At 40.1% G+C, this 21,766-nt stretch overlaps 1 protein-coding gene across 4 annotated transcripts in view; it reads right to left on the reverse strand.

The window, feature by feature from the left end:
- Positions 1-21,766, reverse strand: part of sulf1 (sulfatase 1) — a 109,879-nt gene that overhangs the window by 57,009 nt on the left and 31,104 nt on the right. For 3 of the 4 annotated variants that reach the window (XM_047349751.1, XM_047349752.1, XM_047349755.1), the window contains one exon: positions 6,540-6,669. The exons of the other annotated variant lie outside the window; for it this stretch is intronic. The gene's annotated coding sequence lies outside the window, so the exon portion shown is untranslated. The remainder of the gene's footprint in view (positions 1-6,539; positions 6,670-21,766) is intronic. 4 annotated transcript variants of the gene reach the window in all.

Here is a 21,766-nt window from a genome sequence, read left to right on the forward strand (position 1 = left end):
GGGTGATCATTTGTAACATATTGTGCACCCCTAGCTGTATCCTAAAAGTCAATTGAATCTCTACCAAGCAAAGAAATGTCCCAGACCCACAGTTACCGACTCTGGCAGAAAGGATACAACTGTGAAAATACAAGATATCACTTGTACCAGTTTAAAACAAGTTAAACGAAAGCCTGGCTGCTTGGAAGCAGTAACTTAAAAAGAAGAAAGACTTAAGACTGTTGTGCTGTAGAAAACAACCCAGAATAATCTTTATAAATTGGTAGAAAAACAAAACTTACAGAAACCTGTATTGCTTTTGCTCTACGTAGCTACTGGTCTTTGTAGAAATTATGTTAACTAATCAACTGGTTGTAAAATAAAATTATAATGGGGTGTGAAAATATTCAAGGTAATACAACCATTAACCACAATTAACTGTATACCAAAAATATTAATGCACATGATTGTAAATAGAACAAACCACTCCGCAAGGTTTCTGCAAGTTTCAGTTACTTAAATTTAAGATTTTAAGACCTTTTCAAGACCCTAATGTGTTAACTAAATGACCCACATGAAGTCTAAAGACTAACTGAATAAATTGGTTGCATAATAGGCAATCTTAATTTGCCTAATAACTTAAGCAAGTAAAATATAATGTTGCCAACTCAAAATGTTTTTGCATGTGAGTCTGGTGCTTCTTTTTATGTCGGTTATTGAACTTTTCTTGCTGAAACCAAACACTGTTTAATATACACACCTATGCCAAATTCTCCATTCAAAACTCTGTTTTGATTTTAATTCCATGTGCAAAACACAAACCAGTTTCAGAAGCATACATTTCTTTCTGATTGGCAGCTAACTAGAATGTTTGGTGATAAATTCCTTCCAACCTCTTGTAGTCTTGTAAATTTAAACCATCAACCAGAATTATAATAAATAAATAAATAAATGCAAGCAGATTTTGATGTGGGCACATTGATGGAAGAGGCAATGAATGAATGAATGAAGAGACTTACAAAACTTTAAATTTTCTACCTAGTCTAAATGCCTCAAATTGAGATTATTATGTTTTAGGCATGAATGAGCAAATTTATCACGGTTATCAGCATTATTTGTTCATTTGTAGAATATATGCAAAATTGTTTTCTCCCGGCTGCCTCTCATGGTCAAACGAAACAAAAAGCATGACTGTTAGGTCATTCAGGTAGACCAAGAAATCTGACAAGTTAGAAAGAAAGTTGAGAAAATAAACCAGACCATACTGACTACAAACTACAAACATCCAGCTAAAAGTTTCCTTAATTAGAACTAGTTGATAGGTGTCTAGTGGTTTCCTTCTGCATGTAGTCATGCAAAAACATCCTCTAAAAGCCTTCCTGGTGGGGCGATATAGTCTAATAGCAGCAACATTTAACAGGTACTACTCTTTGGTGACTGAAAGATTGCTACTTTAAAAAGAGGAAAAAGAAAAACCTAATACCACAGTTATCACATACAGTTTAAATGGTAATTTCATTTTGAAATGGTAATACTAACCATAGGAAATTTTTAAACTAGTTATCATTTCATCCTCGTATTTTGGACTTTCTAATACTCAGAGACGCTTATCACGCCGTCCCACGTGCTGCACTTGGCCAATCTGACCACATCATGGTCCACCTGATTCCTGCATACAGGCAGAAACTAAAGCTCTGCAAACCTGTTGTGAGGACGACAAGGAAGTGGAGCAGTGAGGCTGTGGAGAATCTCCAGGCGTGTTTAGGCTGTACAGACTGGGATGTGTTCAGGACTACTACCAACAGGCTGGACGAGTACACAGAGGCTGTGACTTCCTACATCAGCTTCTGTGAGGACAGCTGTGTACCATCATGCACCAGGGTGAGTTACAACAACGACAAACCCTGGTTCACAGCTAAACTCAGAAGGTTAAGACTGGATAAGGAAGAGGCCTTCAGGAGTGGGGACAAAAACATATACAGAGTGACAAAGTACAAGTTTGGCAAGGCAGTGAAAGAGGCCAAACGACTGCACTCTGAGAAGCTCCAAAACCAGTTCTCAGCCAACGACTCTGCGTCTGTCTGGAAAGGGCTCAAGCAAATCACCAACTACAAGCCGAAAGCCCCCCACTCCATCAACGACCGACGCCTCGCCAACGACCTGAACGAGTTCTACTGCCGCTTTGAAAGACAAAGGGACAGTCCTGCAACCATCCCCCACGACACCCCCCAACAGCTGCAGCCACAATCCACCACCCCCACCTCCCCAACCTCAAGAGGGGCCTTGGCACCTCCAACCCCCACCCTGAAGTTCCCCCCCACCAGCCCCCTACCCACGCCGAGGACGGCTCTTTCCATCCAGGAGAGGGACGTCAACAAACTCTTCAGGAGACAGAACCCCCGGAAAGCTGCTGGACCGGATTCTGTCTCACCAGCCAGCCTGAAGCACTGCGCTGATCAGCTGTCTCCAGTCTTCACAGACATTTTTAACACCTCACTGGAGACATGTCATGTGCCAGCCTGCTTCAAGTCCTCCACCATCGTCCCTGTTCCCAAGAAGCCAAGGACCACAGGGCTTAATGACTTCAGACCCGTCGCCCTGACCTCTGTGGTGATGAAGTCCTTTGAGCGCCTTGTGCTCTCACACCTAAAAGACATCACCGACCCCCTCCTGGACCCCCAGCAGTTTGCCTACAGAGCCAACAGGTCTGTAGATGATGCAGTCAACCTAGCCCTTCACTTCATCCTCCGGCACCTGGACTCCACAGGAACCTACGCCAGGATCCTGTTTGTGGATTTCAGCTCAGCCTTCAACACCATCGTCCCAGCTCTGCTACAGGAGAAGCTCTCCCAGCTGAGTGTGCCCGACTCCACCTGCAGGTGGATCACTGACTTCCTGTCTGACAGGAAGCAGCGCGTGAGGCTGGGGAAGCACGTCTCTGACTCCCTGACCATCAGCACCGGTTCCCCCCAAGGCTGTGTTCTCTCTCCTCTGCTCTTCTCACTGTACACCAACAGCTGCACCTCCAGTCACCAGTCTGTCAAGCTTCTGAAGTTTGCGGACGACACCACCCTGATCGGACTCATCTCTGATGGTGACGAGTCCGCGTACAGATGGGAGGTGGACCATCTGTTGGACTGGTGCAGCCAGAACAACCTTGAGCTCAACGCTCTAAAGACAGTGGAGATGGTTGTGGACTTCAGGCAGAACCCAGCCCCACCTGCCCCCATCACCCTCTGTGACTCCACAATTGACACTATGGAATATTTCCGCTTCCTGGGAACCATCATCTCCCAGGATCTCAAGTGGGATGCCAAACATCAGCTCCCTCATCAAGAAAGCCCAGCAGAGGATGTTCTTCCTGCGGCAGCTGAAGAAATTCAACCTGCCAAAGACTATGATGGTGCACTTCTACACAGCCATCATTGAGTCCATCCTCACCTCCTCCATCACCATCTGGTACGCCGCTGCTACAGCCAAGGATAAGGGCAGGCTGCAGCGTGTCATTCGGTCTGCTGAGAAGGTGATTGGCTGCAGTCTACTGTCGCTCCAGGAACTGTACACCTCCAGGACCCTGAAGCGGGCAGGGAAGATTCTGGCTGATCCCTCCCACCCCGGTCACAGACTCTTTGAGACTCTCCCGTCTGGCAGGAGGCTGCGGTCCATCCGGACCAAAACCTTACGCCACAAGAACAGTTTTTTCCCATCTGCCACCAGCCTGGTTAACAAAGCCCGGAAACCACCTTGACATTCTCCCTTTCCCCCACACCCCCCCTTTTTTTGCTGACAGGACACCTGTAACCTGTAACTCAATGCGTTACATTAACGCTCAGCTTGGACTCCTGCTTTACTTGCACTGCCATACTTGCACAATGATCACCTGCACTGTTGTATTGCTCTTGCATCCTATACTGTTCTATATTTACTCTCACTCACTTAAAACTGTGCACATATATTTATATTATATTGTAGATATGTTTATACTGTTTAATTTGTACTGTATTGCACCGACTACGCCAAAACAAATTCCTTGTATGTCCAAAAACGTACTTGGCAATAAAGCTTTTCTGATTCTGATTCTGATTCTGTAGAGACCCTTTGTGTGTTGCCACAGTAACAGATTAATGAGGATTCTAATTACAACTTTTCTCCTCTTTTAAGTCAGAATATTTAGCCATATGATTTTAGTAAAGACGTTGTGAAAAGAAAACCTTTTTTTTTATGCAAAATTGTTATTGCTAAAAAGTTCACCGCATTCAAACACATCCGTCATTAAGTCAGGTTCTTAAACAAAGTACAAATAACCACCCTCATAACTTTCCTAAAGATTACCTTAGCACTTGTGAATCTCCTGACTGCCGTCACTGAGATAAAGTATTAAACAACCATAACATCAAAGTCTTTAAAGGGTAGAGTTAAGCTTGTTCTTTATTCCGTTTCAGGATACTTGCACCTGACTTTAACAATGGAACAAAAAACCTGCCTTGCTTATGCAGCTGATCCTGGTCATTTAGAGGACATAATTACATCCTGATCTGAACCCTTCAGCTACACAACAAGGATTAATGTTGACCCCTCAGAATACCTTTTCTCTTTGAAAAAAGGTCAGCAGTCATAAAGTACAAAAATGCAGTGGAAAAGCAAATCACTGACCCTTCTCAAAGAGTTCCCCTGTAGCTAGAAATCAACAGTCTCCCCACCACCAAACAATAATGCATTCAACAAACAATAATTTTTTCCCCCCACAGTCTTTACTTCACGGTCCCACTGCGGTCTCTGGAGAAACCAAAAAAAAAAATAGAATAAAATGTGGCCTCAAAAATGTTTGTTTATGCTGATACTTTCCTGTGAAACACAAGCCAACACTTTTTTTGACTGCTAAAAACTTTAACCCCAGGAAGACTTGAAGAGAAAAAAGCAATAACTGCCGCAGAGAGGCTTGTGGAAGTCTCATCCTCAACGGGGTTTTGCCCCGTTTCCGGAAGCCTTACTTCATAATCCTCTCAGGCGAGAAGGTGAAAGGCGGGAACGAGAAGAAGGGGGGCATTCAGTGGGACGGAAGGGGCTATGTATACTACTACATCTAAAATGGCTGGTTTAAAATAATCCTACAAAGCATGCCGCTGGTATCCTGTTGAGAGGGAATATGAGGATTTACATTGAGCAGATTGGCTGTTCAGTTGTCTCTTTAGAGGCCCTGAATAACCCCAGGCCATGATGAAGGCAGAACCTTCCTCTGTCAGTAGCCTGCTGAGAGAGCCTTTCAAAAAATCCCCAGTTTCAATAAATAAATACATAATAGCTGTTACACAAACTTAAGCAGCAGCAACAGCATTGATGTCCACATGGCATACAGGCCACTTTTAATAGAATATAAACTATGTTTTCCAAGGCCAGTAAGATGAAATACAGGGATGTGGCTGTGGCTTTTAACAGGGTGTTTGTTGGGTTCCTGGACATAGGAGGAAGCAGCGAGGCTGCATGTGATTTGTGAATTGCACGAGGGTGGGAAGAGAAGCCTTTTAATCTGTGCCATGGACTCTGTTTCCTCTCACTAAAAGAAAATCAGGAACATGAACAGGTTAAACTGCTGGGATGTTTATTGGCCAACTGAAGGGCCACACAGCGCTGCAGACCATTTGTATAGGAATACACAAGAGCACGGCCATCTCCTCAACTAAGCTCTCTCATGCAGCTTATTTTGCTTCCCTGGGTTTCACCTCATAAACCAAGCAATGTAACCATCAATTTTTTATATAAAACATTCATTCATCACTGCTGTGAGGATAATTCTTATGTTTTTTTTTAACTGTGAGAATCAGAAGGACAGCTTTCAAGAGCAAAGACCAAAATGACTCAGGTCTCAGACAGGTGCAAATTCCAGTAATGCCTGCACACACTTGGACACTATTGTGTCTGTAAAACTCAGCCAAGCAGTGTATTGAAGGTGAAACCAAGCAAAGATGTGTGACAGGTACACCTGCTTTCATTCACCAGGAGAAATTTTCATTTTGTTTGAACTAAGGGTTTGTGTGTGGGATTGTGTCAGGTGGGAGTCTGGAGCACTTTATAAAAATCGTGGCACAGTTTGCGCTTCGAATTTTACGCTCACTCTGCAGACAACAATAAACATTTCACATGATTAAAAGACTTGTATTGACAACAGCAGAAACTTTAATGAATGTGTCAATATTTAAAGTTTCAACCTTTTTCAGAACCTCTGCAAGCTGGCATACTGAAATTTAGCTTCTTGGCCTCCCCATGGTGACCCATTCTTCCTTTATTGTCACGATGAAGATCTGGTACATTTCTTGATAATGAACAAAAAATGGACACTTAGTTGTTACTTTTACTTTGTACCACCTTGCTCCATTGTGCTGAAAACAAAAACCAAAACATTTTTCATCAACAAACACCTCCTGGATTGATAATAGCTCTTTGAGGACATTTTGGTACCGTTCTTTATTCAAGGCAGTGTTTTAAGGAACATTGTGAGCAAGTCTACTCTCATGGATGAGAGATGCCCAAACAGTCTTAGGCCTCAGGGAAAAGAACTCTACCTTAGCCCCCTGCAGTGCAATCCTGGTACTTCCTGCAGAATTTCAGTATCTCCTTGATGCTTTTCTTGGGATAGAGTGGCTTCCTTGTTGCCCTTCTTGTCACCAGGCCATCATCCAAAAGTCTGCCACACTGTGTGCAAAGAAACACAAACAACTAGCTGTTGCCAATATTGAGAACGCTCTAAACAGGTGGCAAAATGATGCTTTAGTTGAATCATCTTTAAAAGATCATCCCAGCACTTGGTGTGCTTCTTTGGATGTCCTCCCTCATTAAATTTCTTGGCAATTCTATAAATGATTCCATAAATCAGTATCATTGCCTGTGAGCCCCTCTGACACAAAGATGATGACAGCAAGTAAACCTGCTGCAACATGTTTCTCAGAGGTTATCATTTAATAAATGATACTTTCAAGCACTACTTCTCTTTTAAAGAATCCATTTTGTTCTTTATCTGGTCCTCATCCTTCACCTGAGCTAATTATGTCATCTACAAGATGCAAGCAAATCAGTTTGTGGCAGTGCTTAAACAAGTTAAAAGTTTGTGACTAAATTGCTTGCATTTCAAATGATTACTCTTCGTAGTAGCCTACAATCAAAGCAAACTGCCACCATAAAAAATTTAATTATCTTGTTTGTGAAAGACATTTTCTTCCATTCTCAAAGCTTTGGCCAAACCACAGTCTGAACTAATTCTAATATGCAATCCATAGTTGGAGGCTATCTGGGTGGGTGATCATTCATTTAAAGAAATCTCCCAATATTCCAGTTAGGGAGCAATATTCCCTTTAGTACTCAGGAACTGTTAGAAAGCAGACGAGTCTGAAAGAAGGAAAAGATACTGAACTGATGAACGTTTACAAAAAGTGTTTTTATGTGAGCTGCTCAGCGGCTGCATAGAACAAAATGGAGACAAAGCTTTAAAGTAAAAGCTTTTAGATCTCTGCAAACATGTCTGGGGTCCTTTGCTTCACTTTGTGACTGTACTGCTTGGGAGATAATTAGCTCTTTGTTGAAGGTTTTAGAAAGGCTCCCCTGACCAAGAGCAAAAAGCCCTTTCACAGGTTGTGAGAGTGAGTGTACAGATGGTTGAATATGCATGAGAAAAGTAAAGGGTCTTCTGATCTATTCTGTGCTCTTTAGCTGGCCTTGTCCTCTTTTGACAAGGCGGCATACAGTGCTGGTCACATTTATTGGTACCCCGGTAAAGATGTGGAGGAAGTCTTAAAATAGATTAATTTTCCTTTAGAGTGGCATAGACTCACACTGAAAAATGTAAAAAGTACATTTATACAATTTAGCGGGTGGAAGAGGGAGCATGAGAACAAATCAGAAACTTAAAATCACCAATGGCAAAACTATCAGTAGCAATCGCTTGCTATACCCACTGTCAAATATGGTGAGGGATCTGTGATTCTATGGGTCAGTTTCCCTTCCATGGGCCATATAAACCTCGGAAAGAAAGGTATTATGATTTTTTTCTTTTTTTTAGACACAGACAAATTTATCATCAACATCTAGTGGCCTAAGGCGTTGCATGGTGTAGCGGTAGAGGTACACCACATATACAGAGGCTATACCACATACACAGAGTCTATAGTTGTGGATTCGATTCCCACCCTTGAGACCTTTGTTGCATGTCTTGCCACCCTTCGCTCTGCACATTTCCTGTCTGGTAACTGTCAATAAAGGCTACTAGTTCTAGAAACAATCTAAAGGAAATCTGGTGACATCTGCCAGAAACCTCAACTAGGTTGTCACACAGTATTTCAAAGGAAAATGACTCAAAACATTTGACCCAATGGAAAGAAATACTTCAGAACAGAAATGTCTCAGGCACAAAATATTATTTCTTACATGTCCAGCACAGACCCCAGACTTTAAGCCATTAGAAAAAGGTTGGTATAGAACATTAGTGAACAAACAGCATCATGAAGACCAAGAACACAGCAGACAAACAAGGGAGAAAATTTTGGAGAAGTTTAAGGTCAGGTTACATTTTAAAACAAAATTCCCAGGTTTGAAAATCTCACAATGCACTGACTATGACAAATGTAAACCTGCCAAGAAAAAAGCAATCCACCTAAACTTATAGACTGAGTAAGGTCAATATTTATCAGAGAAGCAGCCAAGAGGCCTGTGGTTAATATGGAATGGCAATACAAATCCACATCTCAGGTGGGAGAATCTGTGGGCAGAACAACTATTAGTCATGCACTCTACAGATCTGGCTTTTATGGAAGAGAGGCCAAAAAGAAAGCAATTATTAAACAAAAATCAGTTTGCCAAAAGCTATGAAGGGAACACAGCAATCACTGATTGTAGCCTAAAAAGTGTGTGTGGAAAAGCTCCCATCTACTCGAATGCCCTCACAAATGTTTATGTCATGACTTAAGACACTCTGGTCATCAAGGGATTGTCAGCTAGCATTCAGTACACCATGCTCAAGACAATCCAGTCAGAATAGGGGCATCCAAATCCTTTAAGACCCAGCTCTTCAGAGAGCATCTCCTACCCAAGCACCTTCTCTCTTGCTCTCTTTGCCTGTTTTGCCTATTTCTACACCGTCACCCCAGTCAGATCCTCATAGTATTCCTTTTAAGTAGCTTATTGTTTGCTTTGATATTAACTGCGTTGTTATATCCTGAAAAAATGTCTGCCAATGCATAAATATAAAAATGTAGACGAAGGTCCTCTATCAGATGAGACCAAACAAATTTTTTGCCCGACAAGCCCTGAACACACTATTCCCATCATGAAACATGATGGTGGCAGCATTATGATGTGGGGATGCTTGAGCAGGAACAGGAAAGATGGTCAGAGTTAATTGGAGAACTGATGAAGCTAAATGAAGAAGAATAATTAAAGAAAATGTGTTAGAAGCTGCAATGGACGAGACTGGGGCAGAGGTTCATCATCCAACCTGAACTTACAAAAGGTACAATAGAATGGTGCAGATCAAAGCATATTTAAGTGTTACAAGAGCAAAGCTGGTAAATACATGCAAAGGGTACTTGTTTTATTTGGAAAAAAATAAAACAGTCAATCATTTTTCTTCCAGTTCGCAATGATGCACCACTTTGGACTGGCATATCATATGAATTCCCTTTAAGACACTGACGTTTTTGGTTGTAACAGGACAAAATAAGAAAAACATCAGGGAGTATGGATAATAAACTGTAGCTGAGTCAAAAAGTCTCAGAAATCGCCTGTAAATTATGCTCTATGCCCTTCCACATCGCATCAGGTTTGAACCCCATGTTCCTGGCATCTTCCATCATGATATTAAACAATAGTGTTCCATGTCAAACATTAAGCTGGTCTTCTTGCATCAGCAGCCAAATACAAATCACTTTCTGAAGGTTTTATATCCAACAAGTCAAAGGAAAACTTTGCTGCTGGCACTGCGAATACAGAAATCTGGATCAATGCAAAGTCAAAGGGCTTTCACTTATGTGTTTTTGCAACCTCGGTTAAGACATCATAAATAAATCCCAGAACATAAAACACCTAAAATTGAGTCCTTTTGCACTGCATTTGACTGACGAGGCTGCTGTGTTTCAAATTACTCACAGGCACGCAGTAGGCAAATGGAGCACTTGGCTTAGATGTGTTCGTATGGGAAGTACATTGCTCAAGAGCCAAACTTTTGGAGTCAATTGTACAGGACATTCAAGTCGTAGCCACAAAAGCCATCTGGAAAGGAGCAGAAACGCCACTATTTAAGGCTATAAATAGAACAAATAAGGTTCACAATCACAGAGATAATCCCTCAACAATGTAGTGGCTTTGTGGCATTACAAACTGTTCCACTGTGAAACTCTGAGGAAAACATCCTGTTCCATCTAACAATCACACTCCAGCTGACCCAGAATACCCTCACTGTATCTACAGAGTGTTATGGGTGGGAGACATGACCTGTAACCTAAACGTGAGGAGTCAGAGCTCTGGGATTAAAGGGGTATGACACTTAAAACGCTGAGTCTCACTAAATCCCTCTGCAAGAGTCCTCTCAAGTATGAATAAAAAAGGAGGTGGCTTAAATACATAAAATCTGCTCTAGCAGAGAAATTTAATGATAGTGTAGTTTATTCTGTTATTTGTATAAACTATCTTTATTCACAAAGAACACTTAAGTAAAAACATTCTTTCAAATTGATTTGAGTTGTTTTTATATCATGTATTTTTAGAACCAGTCAAACCCATTAAGCCAGCTGTTTATTAAATGTCAGTCTTTATCTCCCCAGATGCCCTTTTGTTGGAGGGAAATGAAAGGAAGAAGGCATGATTGCTAACCTGGCAACGGTTGTCTATAGCTCTATTTACACAAATACATGGCAACATTTTAGTAGTGCTTATAAAGCCAATTCGTTTTTTTCCAAAGCTTTTTCTGTGTGCCATTGTGTTCTTTCCTTCTTGCTTGACATGTGGCAAAATATATGAGCCTTTATTACTTCCTGTTTAAACAAAGCCAAGTCAGATTCACCCACACTTAAGCACAGAAAGCAGAAGCATATAAGCCCAGGGGAGCAATAAAGGTTCTAAGCCTCTAATAAACAGAATTGTGAGAAAATGAAGCAGCTATTTAAGCCATTTCGTGTAACATCCTCTCAAGTTGACAAAAACATTCATTACCTTCATCATAGTTTTTGCATTGTGATGCAGCTGGAAACTATTTTTAAAGGTTTTAGGATAATGCATTTAAGTCTCAGTTGATTTGTCATCTGTCTTTTTCAGGCCTACGTGCAAAAAGTGTTATTTCTCCTTTTTTTTTTTATAAAGAGATGCTTCAAACTACCCCGATGTTTGCAAACAAGTTGCTAATATCTGGAACAGTTTTATTTTAGCAATTTTCTGGCCAGTTTCGACTTATACCAATCATTATTGTATTTACAGCAGCTCATGGCAGAAAAATAATTCAGTTATGTAAACTAAAATAAAACTGGTTTGATGTTAATTATCTTTAAATTTAGATAAAACTAAGTTTGTGTTGTTTGGGAATTGCACAATAGAGATTTCCAAATTATAATAGATGATGTAAATATTGAGCAAGTTACTAAAATTAAGTTTTTGGAAGTGTTGATTGATTACAAGATCAGCTAGAAACCTGATAAACTGTTCAATTTAAAATTAAGCATGGGCTGAACATTTTTCAATCACTCTGCTCTTCATATTCCATGTTCCTTACTTTTTGTAATATTCGAGTTACTGTGTGGAAGTTTGGGACAATACCTACAAAACTGTTATGCATCAAGAGACTGTACATTTCAGTCAGTGGTGTGAAGGGTCATCAAGTCTCCTTACAGTGTTGTAACTCCTGAAAGTAATTTCCTTACATTAGTTCTCATGGCTAGCCTAGTGTTTTGGGCCTTGGGAGATGAGAAATCTGGCAGTGAAAAGAAACTCAAGGCAGGCTAAAATGATTAATTGTGTGAAGGCCGATTTATCTGTAGCCTAAGTTCTCTTCATTCCTCATACCTCCCAGTTTCTTTGAATCCAACAGAGCTGAAAGCCGTTGTCCTGAAATAACACCAAATCATGTCAACCCCTGGTCTAGAAAAACAATCTGGCAAGAGATAAACACAAAAAAAAAATAAAAGATAAACTGTCCCCCGCGACCCACTATGGAATAAGCGGTAGAAGATGACTGACTGACTGACTGACTGACTGTTCGATTAAACCATAAAACTGCTTTGTTTGATAATCTTATTCAACTCACCTTCTGCCTCTGCCTCTGCCTGCTCAGACGCTTTTCTCCTAAGCTCCCTGCTTGCTTGCATTCTTTTACTCCTAACTTTTTCTCTCTTAGCCAAAATTACGGAAATATTGGACTAAAACTACTTCTTACCAGCGACTCCCAAGGATTATTATTATTTTTATTTTATTTTTTTCTAAAGGATTTTGATATTTTTATAATCGAACTCGAAAGCAGGACAAGTTGATGCCAGCTAATCAGCACAAAATTCCTCCCTTCACCACAGAGGACTTCGACAAACCTTTACAGAAATTGGCTGTTTTGGAAATGAAAATCCATCGACTAGAAGTGAATGTGGAGGTGAATATGGGGTACAATGATGATTCAACTCTGCCTGTGATCCCAAACAGTGACAGCCAGTTCAACAACTCAGCTGGCAATCAGAACACTGAGAATAAACCTACCGGCAGACCCCCCTGGCATGTTTTAGGCGCATGGCCAAAAAAATCAAGGTGGACAACTCACTGAAAGATCTCAGCAATTAAATAAATTAGAATGGCCAAAATTACAGAGAAATGCCCCCGTTTCCCCTGGGAAAAGGAGACTATGACATTGAGCTGCTGTCACAACAACTGATAGGACTGAGACAGCTGGAAATAATGGAATTATTATCCAAAACAGATTTGCCCCACTACAGAACGAAAACCAGGAAAACTATCCATCTTCTGAGAACAATAAAAGGTTTGAGAACAACCTTCACTCTAAACAGTCTTCTCCTAAGCTGCCAGAGAAAAAGCACCCCACCGGACCAAGAACCCTAATAGTGGGCAACACAGCTGTGAATGGGATTAAAAACTTCTGCAACAAGAAAAACACAGAAGTTATGATTGGTACCAGTAACGTGATGTCCGATATCTCAGAGTATATTCTTGCAATCACAGAAAAGCGCCCGTCTCTAGAAAACCTTATTATACACTGTGGAGCCATGGATGACGTGGCTAAGAAAAAATCAGAAAGACTGAAGGAGGATTTCACTCGTCTTCTGAATATTGTTGGAGGTCTCAATATCAAGGTGTTTCTCAACGGACCCTTTGCACCGATTTTCTGTGGTCATGAGATTTTTTTGAGACTCCTGATGATTAGTGGTTGAAAAAAACATGTGCCACCACACCTGTGAACTTCGACGGCTTCAATATTTTTTGGGAAAAAAGACAACTCTTCAAGCAAGATGGTTTCTGTTTGAACAAGCCAGACATCTCACATCTGATCTCTTCTATTCAGTAAATAATCCGCCAGCAGCTTCGACCTTCAGCAGAGAACATGGAGTATCAACAACAATGATAACGCTGCCAGTTGGCTGAGAAAGAGAGGTCATCACAAAAGGTCTCCCCGTCGAAATCCACAGGAGAAGTGGACCCCCCCGTTATACCCCCCCTCCCCCCAAACCCAGACCCAGACCGACACCCCCGGTAAACCCCCTCACCCCAGACCCAGACCCAGACCGCAGAGAACTCTCCCATCTCCCCAATGAGCCCGCTTTTTGCTTTACTGGATTCTGATAATATGAAAGGAGCTCTTAAAATCGGGACCCAAATGGCTCTGACATCTTCTCCAATCAACACCCCCCCATGGCTGAGGCCCTGCTACTAAACAAACATCTTCCAAATGCCGCAGAACCCCACCACCTCATAATCTATCTCCTCCTAATCAGGACCTTCAAATCACTTCTCTGTGATGCAGTCTGGGCCCCAGTGGTACCTATCAGAAATGAGCATGTCCAGGAAAAACCTGGGCCCCTAATAGGAGATAGTTGTAAAATCTCTGTGCTTATACGTGCCAGAAAGAACAAAGCCAAAAGAATAAGAGACAGTAATAAACAATAAAAAAAAAAGCCATAAACTGTCAGGTACAACCAGACACAGAGTTAATATCAGCAACTAAGTCATATAAACTGGCTTTATTGAACATTAGATCTCTGTCAGGAAAATCATTTTTAATCAATGACTTCATTACTGACCACGATCTTGATGTTATATTTTTAACAGAAACATGGTTACATGAATTTAATGAAGCTCCCATTCTGATAGTCGATGCCTCCGAATTACAATTTTCTTTGTGAGAGCAGACAGCAAAGAAAAGGTGGAGGGGTGGCCACTTTGTTTAAAGATTTATTAGAGTGTAAAAAAGTATTTCTGGGCAAATTTGACTCTTTGAATATTTGGCTCTCCAGGTAAAGAGCCCGGTCCGAACAATGTTCTTGAATATTTACAGGCCTCCCTAAGTCCAAAACAAACTTTTTCAGTGATTTTAATGAGCTTTTATCTGTGATATGTGTTGATTATGACTGTTTAATTATTGTGGGAGACTTCAACATTCACATGGACAATCCTGAAGACAGAAGTGCAATAGATCTATGTGACACTCTTAGAAATTTTGGTTTGACTCAACCTGTTAAACAGCAAACGCACAAACAGGGACATATTTTGGACTTGATCATCACTAAGGGTCTAAACCTTTCCAAGGTGTCTTTAACTGATGTTGCTCTATCTGACCACTTTTCTGTTATTTTTGAAAGCATCATCTGCAATGACTCAGTTTGCCAAAAAGAAATGATAAGAAAACGCATCTTTAAGGACAGTGCTGCTGAAACCTTTAACCAGATTTACTCTTCTACCTCCACTTTGCCCTGTAACACTGTAGATGAGCTGGTAGACAACTTTCATTCTAAAATCTCGGACATCATTGATTCAATTGGTCCAATTAAAGTTAAAGTCATTTTTGGGAAGAAAATGTCTCCGTGGAGAAGTGCTCCACCAGTCAGAAGTGAAAAAAAGGAGTGTCGAAAAGCTGAACGCAGGTGGCGAAAGACGGGACTCCAGGTTCACTATATTATCTATAAAGAGAGACTATACAGATATAACCTACAACTGAAAAATGCAAGGGAATCCTTCTTTTCTGAGATCATCAGCAAAGACATTAACAATGCTCGTGCATTATTTGCCACGGTCGACAGGTTAACAAACCCTCCTGTAACTGTAGCATCTGGACTAAACTCTACCAGGGCCTGCAATGAATTTGTTAAATTCTTTACTGAAAAAACCCAAAAGATCAGAAGGGCAGTCAGCACATCCACACCAGTACCAAAGTTGTCTCCAACTAGAACTGATTTTGCCAAAATTTCCCAATTTCACCAAATAAACGACAAAAACTTAGAAGAAATCGTATACCAGCTAAGCTCTTCTTCCTGCTGTCTCGATCTTTTACCCACAGCTTTCCTTAAGAAAGCTTTGCCTGTAATAACATTTGATTTAACAGAAATAATAAACACGTCCCTTTTGTCAGGTGTTTTCCCCCAGGCACTGAAAACAGCAATTATCAAACCTCTATTAAAAAGAGCAACTTGGACAAGCTGCTACTAAAGAACTACAGGCCTATATCAAACCTCCACTTCATCAGTAAGATTATTGAAAAAGCTGCATTTCAACAGTTAAACAACTTCCTAACAACAACCAATCGCTTCGATGTCTTCCAGTCAGGCTTCCAGCTCACCACAGTACAGAGACTGCTCTTGTCAAGGTGTTCAATGACATCCGTATAAATGCAGACTGTGGAAGAACCACAGTGCTGGTATTATTGGACCTTAGTGCAGCATTCGACACAGTTGATCACTCCATTTTATTAGAGCGCCTGGAAAACTGGGTGTGCCTTTCTGGTACATTACTCAATTGGTTTAAATCCTACTTGAAGGACAGGGACTTTTTTGTGTCAGTAGGTAACTTTACATCAGAGAGCACAAAAATCACATGTGGCGTTCCCCAAGGATCCATCTTAGTGTCCCTTCTATTCAATATCTACATGCTCCCCCTAAATCAGATTTTAATAAACAACAACGTTAGTTATCATAACTATGCAGACGACACGCAGCTATACGTTAAGATGTCACCAGGTGACCAAGAACCCATTCAAGCGCTGGGTAAATGCTTAGAAGAAATCAATGCATGGATGGGCCTACATTTTCTTCAGCTGAATCAAAACAAAACTGAAGTAATAATCTTTGGACCAAAGGAAGAGCGTTTAAAAGTTACCACACAGCTTCAGTTAATACAGCTAGAAACCACCAGTCAGGCTCGAAACCTGGGTGTAGTGATGGACTCTGACCTGAACCTTCAGAGGCACATAAAGATAGTAACAAGGTCAGCCATCTATCACCTAAAGAACATCTCCAGGATTAAAGGACTAATGTCTCAGCAGGACCTTGAAAAACTAATTCATGCGTTCATCTTTAGTAGAATTGATTGCTGCAACGGTGTCTTCACAGGTCTGCCTAAAAAGTCGATCAGACAGTTGCAGTTGATCCAGAACGCTGCTGCCTGCGTCCTCACTAGAACTAAGAAAGTGGAGCACATCACCCCGGTTCTAAAGTCCCTACACTGACTCCCTGTAGCTCAGAGAATAGACTTTAAAATACTTCTGTTAGTCTATAAATCACTGAATGGCTTAGCAACAAAATACATTACATACTCGTTATCAGGGTATCAACCACCCAGACCTCTCAGGTCTTCTGGCTCAAATCTTCTCTGCATACCCAGAACCAGAACCAAACATGGAGAAGCAGCTTTTAGTTCTTATGCTCCACTAATCTGGAATAAACTCCCAGAAAACTGTAAAAGCGCTGAAACCCTAAGTTGCTTTAAATCAAGATGAAAAACTTATTTGTTTAGAATGGCCTTTGAATGTGTTATCTAAACATTATTAGTAAAGTTTTCTGTCCAATTTTCCTTTCATTTCTTATCCATCATTCTATTCTCTTTATTTTATTTTAATTTTTTGTTTTTAATTATCTCTGACTTTCTGTATCATTGTAATGTTTTTCCTTATGTGCAGCGCCTTGTTGCTGAAAAGCGCTATAAAAATAAACTTGACTTGACCTTTTTTTGGTCATATTGAAATGGGTAAATCCTTGAGCTTCAAATGTTCTGTTCTGCAAGTTTTGCTCCATATTTCTTTAATTCCTGCAGAAATGTAACATCCTTTGAGGAAATAAAGTCATTATTTTCATTGATGGTTATACATTCCAAAGCAATGGCTGCTGTTTGTGGCAAAAGACTAAATTTATGGGTGAGAGTGGAAAAGTGACTTGGAGTCTACAAGTGGAAGGACCACATATACAAAACATAACCTTTGCACTATTGTAACAGAAATTACCTACTGTAAGTACTGCTGGTTTCAAAAGCTTTATGTTATAAGCAAGATTACATCAGGAAATGTGTGTTTCTTTGCTTCAATTAGCCATTTTGCTTTAATGTTCCTTTTTTTTAACTTTACGTTTACTTTATTTTAGTCTTTAAAATACCAGAATTTGCACATATTTACATTTGTCTGATTATTTTATAACTGTACAGTATTTGTTTTTCTTTTGTTGCAAACTTTCCCCTTACCTTACATTCTATTTTATCGTTTTTATATTTTTTACCGTTGTGAGTACCTGCATACTTTCATTTGCCTTTCACTTTGCTGCTGATACACCTGAACCACTACAGGCCAGTAAAGGATATTTCTATTCTATTGCATTGTTTTTTACAAATTAAACCAGATTTTATGATCAAACAGTTACTTAGCACTTAAGTACTTTATTCACCTTTGGTGGTCTTCCCTTTCTTACCTGTTTCTGTGCACTTCTGGTGACTGCAAGCTGTTTGAAATGAATGATATGGTACCAATGTAGTACTGCCCATTGCTGTTATTATGGTGATGCTTTTTTGAAAGTCAACTTGGCATGCTTAAAGGCTAGAGACAGCTGTGATAAGCAGCAGACTGCCAGCTAGCTAGCCATGCTAATAAGGCACTGTATTAGACCCCCAGTGCCGCTAAATTAGCGGTTGTTTATTCCACATTTTGCTTTTGTTTTCACCTAGGTGTACATTTACAAACAAAATAAATCTTTTAGAACACCACCTATTGCAGCTGCAAACTTTAAATTGATCTTGATGTTTCTATAATCTTGAGAAAAACTGATCTGAAAATCACAATCAATAGTGCAAGAATCAACAGATTTTAAATTGTTAAGGCTTAACTGTTCTCTTGCTCTTCACATGTGTGTATGTATGGAAAGAAGGAATACATTTCAGACATATCTGTCAAGACCATTATTTTAACAGCAGCAATTTAAGTGTTGTGCCTTTTCTGTTTTAAATAAAAGCAAACAGATCATGTTCTACATTGTTGTTGATTTGGTCTTATCACATTTAATCTCTAAAAATTAGTGTTTGGCTGTAACGTAACAAAATCTAAGATAGTTCTCCTGATATGAACATACTTGCAAAGATGGTAAATATAAGTTATAACAGTAAAAGCCGATCCTATTAGCATACTGTCCAAAAACAAACCCATATGCTGATCAAAGATGAGGGCCAGCTACAAGATTCATGAAATACTTACACATCTGACATTTTACCTTGTTTTTTGTTTTATTTACAACTTGTTACTCTGGGGGTCTGCCTGGCAGCATTTATAATATTAGTGGGACTTAATCGATAGCAGCTCATGCAGTCTTCCTAGTAATCCCTCTCTCTCATCTAGAATCTCTTCAAATGAGAAGCAGATTTCACTGGGCACTAGTTGTGGTCTAACAGCTCTCCGTGATTTTGTTTTAACCCCAGTGCTTGTTTTGAAACCGCTAGGGGGTATTGAAAAATGAAATGCAAGTGCTGTCAAACCTCCCCCCACCCTTTCTCGCACATTGCCCTTCTTAAGAGAGAACACGAGGCCCACGGTGGGGAAGTGAATTTCACTTAGCTAAATTGGCCGTGTCTCATCCCTCAATACCCACTGTTCCCATGGGGAAGATGAACTCCACCAGGTGCCATTTAGGTTTTACAGAGTCCAAACAATTCTCTTTACTTCTTCCACACTCACATTCCTTCTACAGAGGTGGAGACTGGTCAGAAATGCCTGTATAGCTTCAGTCAACACCTTACCAGCACCAAACCATGACTCAGAAGCACATTCTCTAAAGTGCAGTAGAATTATTTGATGAGTGACACTAAACTACTGGCACAAATCTTCTTGCAAGTGCACCCTTTGCTCTCACTGTTTAAACACTATATTTTGAAGGATTTAAAAGGAGGGCACACTATCCAGATGGCCCCCTCAAATCAGCAGTAGCCGCATTACCTTTTCTAAATGTCTCAGTTCCGTCCTCAGTAACAATTTACCTGAAACGACAGGGTACTTTCCTTTAGATTCCAGCACAGTTGCTCTGATCTGTCAAGCAGAAAAATAAGCAGAGGCTAATTCAAAGTCCAGTCCTTCAGGCAGCTACATCCTAAATGTTCCTTCCTTAATACAATCTGGGACTAAAAGACGTCTTTATTTGAAAATTGGTTTTATTAAGATTACTGGAATCCTTTGAGGGTTAGTAGAAAAGCGGAAAATCTCTGTACTTTTCAATAAGCATCAACTTCAATAACTTTCAGAAAACTTTCAGTCCTCGTTCCCTCCACTTATTTAGACATCAACTCAAAAAGCAGCTGTGAAAATGCTGAAAATATTGAAAAGTGAAGCACTTTTCTGAACAAAAGCCTGCTCTCACACCAGACGCTGGCATTTGTGGTTTATGTGTTGGTGAAAGCGCACCCTGTGTGCAACAAGTTTATCCTAAGAGGTATTTTACGGTGTCCAGAGCGAGACTGAAAGGAAAAAAAAAAATTTATAGTGCCTTGCAAAATTATTCATACCACTTTAATTCCCAGTAAAGTACATAGGTCTTGGATTGAGAAGTGACAAGATGTAAGAAAAATTTTAATGTGATACCCCAACACAAAGTTTTTTCTTTTTTTACAAATAAAAATCTATAAAGTGTGGTACATGTTTGTTTTCAGTTCCTTTACTCTACATCAAACAAAACAAATTACCTGAAAAAAATTAATCCAATTATTAAATACAATCCTTTTACATACAGTGAACTCATTCATAAGTATTTATTATCCAGCAAATTTAGGCATAATGCTATAAGTGTTTTTTAATAAGTACTTTTATGATTAGAGATGCACCTTTCAGTCAGCCAGAGATCACAAATTTCCCTTGATCTTATTCTGCTGTTATTGATATCTGGCATGTCAAATAATGAAACATTTATTTTTCCTATTGATTAAATGCATCTAAACTAAGAGTTCACACCATTTTCAGTCTAAAAAAAACAGGAAACAATTAAATGTACTTAGATGCATTTGTTTTTGGAGATGTTAAAACACCTGACATTCAAGAACGAGCAGCAATTGTTTTCTTCTTTTTACATAACATGGTGACCAATTACAATTAAGTAATTGTAAACTCATAATCAGGAGGTCAGATCTAAAAGAAAACCAGAAAATTTTATTTGGCAGCAATAGCTTGATCAATGTGTCTCCATTCATGATAAATGAGAAAGGCAAAAACCACAAACCAAAATGGGCAAATAAATTGAAATCACAGTTAAATTTAGCTAAAGATAAAAGGAAAAATCAAGACATTTTTTCCTGCAAAGTTCAAAAGACAACTTTTGACTAAATCGTGGGTCAATTGCTTATTCTCACTGTTCAGGTCTAGGCTGCTGAACCTTTCCAGCTGCAGCAACACATCCAAACTCTGTCAAGTCAACTGATATAAAAGCATGGGAATTATTAGAGAGCACACGCAAGAGAAGATGGGAGAACTCCAAGAGAGGTATTTTATCACACTCAGGACACGCTGTGGCTGTTCTCGCAGAATCGAGGGGGTGGGGGGGCTCCAGTCTCATGAAGCAGCTCCTTATCTGGCCAAAGATCAAACCCTCTGGAGAGTGCTCTAATTTCTTGAAATGGCTTTCTACAAGCCATCTCCAGCTGCCTTGAAGAGAGGTAGGCAAGTCAAAGGCTTTATGAAACTCTTGGTCAAAACACTAAGTGGAAGGTTAGCGGTCTCAGAAACACATGAGTTGACCACTGTCACATTCAAGTTCTTTTCCGCCAATTAAGGTAGTATTTCATCTGATGCAAATGCCACGATGATTTGGCTTCGCGGCAGCTGTTCTTGCAGATAATAGTTTTCAGATAGGCCACCCCACGATAATAGCTCCCAGCGAATTTGTTTTCAGAAGAGACGAATGCATGAAAGTCATCCGTCTCGCTCTCTGTTGATGCATTTCGGTGGATGGTTGAGTTATGAGTTTGGCTCGTGTTACCTGGCTCTGCTTGAGCTGACCTGAGCAGGACCTACAGATTAAGGAACCATATGGGAGCTGATATCCAAGCCTGAGAGAGAAGAAACATCGAGGCCTTGCCAGAACAGTGTTTTTACTTATTTACAGTGATGAATGATGAGCACACACACAGACATCAGCCCCTAATGCAGCTCAAAAGTTACTTTATCTTTAAGCGATTTTTAAAGAGAATTTATCATACAATTTGTTGTAAACCACAAAAATCTTACTTATTTCTTTTAAAAGTGATGTACAGAGGCCTGTGAATATTTTCAAGAAAGGGAGTAATAATTAGTTTGACCTCAATACAGTTAATA

This window comes from Girardinichthys multiradiatus, chromosome 21 (assembly GCF_021462225.1).
Source record: "Girardinichthys multiradiatus isolate DD_20200921_A chromosome 21, DD_fGirMul_XY1, whole genome shotgun sequence".
In the NCBI taxonomy this organism is placed as follows: Eukaryota; Metazoa; Chordata; class Actinopteri; order Cyprinodontiformes; family Goodeidae; genus Girardinichthys; species Girardinichthys multiradiatus.